Genomic DNA, 4,528 nt, shown 5'->3' with positions numbered 1-4,528 from the left:
CGACTGGATATATTTTTTTTGTCAGGGGGGAGAGGGAACTGGACCCAGAGATAGTGTGATGCAGGTTGAATGTGCCTCTGGATGAGGCAGAGGTCTATCATCCATCCAGATTTAAAGAATTTTATCTAAATTCGTCTCCCAGAAATTTGAGACGGTGGGAGGGGAAACAGAACAAGAAGAAGAAGAAGAAGAGTTTGGATTTGATACCCCGCCTTTCACTCCCCTTCAGGAGTCTCAAAGCGGCTAACATTCTCCTTTCCCTTCCTCCCCCACAACAAACACTCTGTGAGGTGAGTGGGGCTGAGAGACTTCAGAGAAGTGTGACTGGCCCAAGGTCACCCAGCAGCTGCATGCGGAGGAGCGGAGATGTGAACCCGGTTCCCCAGATTACGTGACTACCGCTCTTAACCACTACACCACACTGGTGTACCTCCAAGGAATAATGTTTTCATTAGCGTTGCAGGTGAACTTTGCTAAACAGGCCTTCCTTGTGTGAGTAAAGGTAGCAGAATATTTTGGTCATAGGGAAATTCTTTGCTAGATGGGTAGCCAATGTGATGTCTTCCAAATATTTTGGATTACAACCCCATCAGACCTAGCCAGCCTGGCCAGCAGCCAAAAGGTTATGGGAGGTGTAGTCCAACAACATACACTATATTTTATGGTTGTAGTTTAAACTCCACGTCCAACCTAAGCACAGAAAAGCTGTGCCTCTATAATCCTCTTGTGTTTAAGGGCTCTAGTGTGGAAGTAAACAATATGGTTGGGAATTTGTTGTTTTATTATTTATTGCAATCTTAGCCTACCTCCCCCCCCCCCCGGAGCGCAAGGTGATGCTCATGGTTCTCCCCCTCCTCATTTAATCTCCACAACAACCCTGTGAGGTAGATTAAACAGAGGCAGTGAGCTTCATGGTCAAGTAGGGATTTGACCATGGCTCCCAGGTTATGCGTAGTCCCATGCTCTAACCACTACACCGCACTCCCCAAATACATTTTTCAGTGTGAGGTGAGAGACAGAATGTCCCTGCTCCAGCCATTGCGGGTGTACACACAAGCCTGGCAGCTGAATCTTAGTATCATAACCGGCAATGAGATACTGTCCTCCACTGTGAAATTACAAAATCGCAGATTGGGACATATAGCAGACTACTCTGTCCTTCAGTAGAAGGATACAGCCAGTAGACTTTGGAGGACCAGCTAGGAGTGGGATGCCTGAAGCACTTGCCTCACGCTGCCTAATGGTAGCGCTGGCCTTGGTGACTTGGTTGCGGGAGAAAAAGCCCAATCAGCCTTCATGGAAGTCCTACTCAAGCTTTTTAAGGAACCATTTGTTTGCCACAAGGTGTCAGCAGTGTCCCAAAAAGAGGATAAGCATACAATTATGGGAAGAGCCATGGGAGGATAGTGGGGTGCTGGGGATTGGAATAAATAAGGCAAGGAGCTGGGGAGACTGGGTTTACTGGGAAAGCCGAAGTGGGTCAAGTCCAGTAGATAAAACCTCTGGATTTTCTGTAATGCTGTATATACGTAATTGCCCTGCTGAATTCTGGATGAATTGATCCAGAATAAGTGCTACCTCTTTCTTCTGGACTATTGCAGATTAGAACCCTCACTTTTGCTAATAGGGGTGTTTTGGGGGATAGGTGCGGAGAGACCTTTGGCAAGGTAGCTAAAATGTGTTATGGTGGTAACTAATCTGTGTTTAGATGAACTTGCACTGCAGTGGGGTTTGCATGCTGTGGGTGGGGGTTGAACCAAGGATGAATAAAAGGCAGATTAGGAATTTACAGGTAGGTTTCTAGGTGATTTGCAAAAGGCTCTGATTCCAAATTCTCTTAACTTTTTATTTGCATGATGCTCCTGTGGCCACCCAGTTTGGATCAGGCTGTGCCCCACCAGTGGAAGACAAGTGTTGTAAGATTTTGTTGTTGTTTAGTCATGTCCGACTCTTTGTGACCCCATGGACCAGAGCACGCCAGGCACTCCTGTCTTCCACTGCCTCCCGCAGTTTGGTCAAACTCATGCTGGCAGCTTCGAGAACATTGTCCAATCATCTCTGTCGTCCCCTTCTGCTTGTGCCCTCCATCTTTCCCAACATCAGGGTCTTTTCCAGGGAGTCTTCTCATGAGGTAGTATTATTATCCCCCATATTGCAAATGGTGTGGGGAGGACTGAGGCCACATACATTTAAAGCACACACAAAAAGGAAAATACTGGGAACCATAGTTTTTTTAAAAAGGGTATTGGGATCTGTAGCTCTGGGGGTAAACTACAGTTCCCAATATTCTTTGAATAAAAGCCATGTGCTTTAAATGTATGGAGTGTAGGCAGCCAAGGGTAGTTTGCCCTAACACCATGTACAGTGGTACCTCTGGTTACGTACTTAATTCGATCCAGAGGTCCGTTCTTAACCTGAAACTGTTCTTAACCTGAAGCATCACTTTAGCTAATGGGGCCTCCTGCTGCCGCTGCGCCGCCAGAGCACAATTTCTGTTTTCATCCTGAAGCAAAGTTCTTAACCCGGGGTACTATTTATGGGTTAGCGGAGTCTGTAACCTGAAGCGTACGTAACCTGAAGCATATGTAACCCGAGGTACCACTGTATTCATTCATTCATTCATTCATTCATTCATTGCAGTTATATACAGTGGTACCTCGGGTTACATACGCTTCAGGTTACAGACTCTGCTAACCCAGAAATAGTGCTTCAGGTTAAGAACTTTGCTTCAGGATAAGAACAGAAATCGTGCTCCGGCAGCGCAGCGGCAGACCCCATTAGCTAAAGTGGTGCTTCAGGTTAAGAACAGTTTCAGGTTAAGTACGGACCTCCGGAACGAATTAAGTACTTAACCCAAGGTACCACTGTACTGCCTTATTTATGTTGTTGTTGTTGTGTACTGTACTGAGTTCATGGCAGAGGTGATATTCAAATAGGATGCTAGCACTCCCTTTGCCACTATGCTGCATGAGCCCTAAAAAGGCTGTTCTTTGTTTTTGTGTTTACATGGGAGAGGCCATCAAATTTGATTTTCCCTTTCTATAAAAGGAGGGGAGAGGTTAGGTGTGAAAGAACCCTCTGTTCTGCAGAGATGGGCAGTGGAAATACGACAGGAAGAAGAGGAGGAGACAGGTCTGCTGTAATGGGATCAGCCTGTAACAGTGGGGAGTGGCAGCCTAGCCAGACCTTCAGCAGGCACTTTTTAAGAAGCCCAAAGCTGGAAAAGAAACAGAAAATGCCAGTGAAAATAACCACGGGGGTTTTTTTGAAGCATGAAAGACAAAGGATATAAATATGGGCAGGGGGGTGGGGTAGCGGGAAAGACTACCAAAAGGGGAGGTATTAGAAAAGTTCATAAAACAATGGGTAGTGGTAAAGTTAATAAAATAATAACGTAAGAGCTTCGAGACCAGCCAGTGGAATTAGCGGCAGCGGATTCCGAACAAGAGAAAGAAAGGTCTTTAAATTATGCATATTTAACTGATGGAATTCACTGCCGCAGGATATGAGGGGGACGTGCCACTAACTTAGATAGAAGGAAAAGATTCACTACAGAGGGGGGATTTGAACTGGGTGCTCCCTATCACACCGATCTCTCAGTCTGCCTCTGCAGAGAAGCAGTTTTGGCAACGGGTGTGGATGCAAAGGGGAAGGGGCTACTGCCTTATGCTTTCCTGACCTTGGGTGCGTTTTAGAAGCATCTGTTTATAGACAAGGTAGATATTTGGACTATTCATGCACCCTGCATTTAAAGCGCACACGCCCCAGAAGGAATCCTGGAAACTGTGGTTTAAAGGTGATGGGAATTGTAGCGCGGTGAGGGGTCCCCAGCGGTCTGATCCAGCCTTTCGCACACCTGGATCTGGCAGACGAAGTTTCCTCTCAGTACTTCTGTCTCCACGGCGTGCTGGGTGTCGGGGGCTTTCGCCGCCGGCTAAATCATTCCGGGGTTAAAGGCAGAGGCTCAGGACACGTTTTTTTTAAAAAAAAAAGTGGTGGGGGGGAGGAAAGCAGGGAAATGCCATCTCTCGCGTGCCCAGTTGGCTTACGGAACTCACTGCCACGTGATTAAAAAGTAAAGCAAAATGCAGCGAGGGCTGGATCTCTCGACCGCGCGGGATAAATGAAACCTCCATGGTTAGGCGCAGCGTGCCTGCAAAACGCCTGTTGCTTTGAGCGCCGGGCGCGCAACGAGCCTGCAGGCCCTGCTGCTGCTGCTGCACCAGCGTCTTGCACGCATCTGGCTGGCCGCTTTGAGTAATGAGTAGCCGGGTTGAGAACCGTGAATCGTTTCTGTCTGAGTCAGCGGGGGGACGGGGACGACGACCCTCCTTGCGGGTGTGTGTATCGTTGTGTACTTTTCGGCTCCTGGCAACAGCAATAACACAAAGTCCACTCTCCGCCTTCCCGGGTCTTCTCCCCTCGACCTCGCCCGCCTTCTCCTCCTCGCCGCCCCCGCCTCCTCTACTACCTCCCTGTCTCCGCCCACGGCCCACCCTCTCCCAACCTCCTGCCTGCCTGTCTGTGT

Source organism: Podarcis bocagei, assembly GCF_964188305.1.
Source record: "Podarcis bocagei genome assembly, chromosome: 13".
Classification (NCBI taxonomy): domain Eukaryota; kingdom Metazoa; phylum Chordata; class Lepidosauria; order Squamata; family Lacertidae; genus Podarcis; species Podarcis bocagei.
This window is presented reverse-complemented; position numbering follows the sequence as displayed.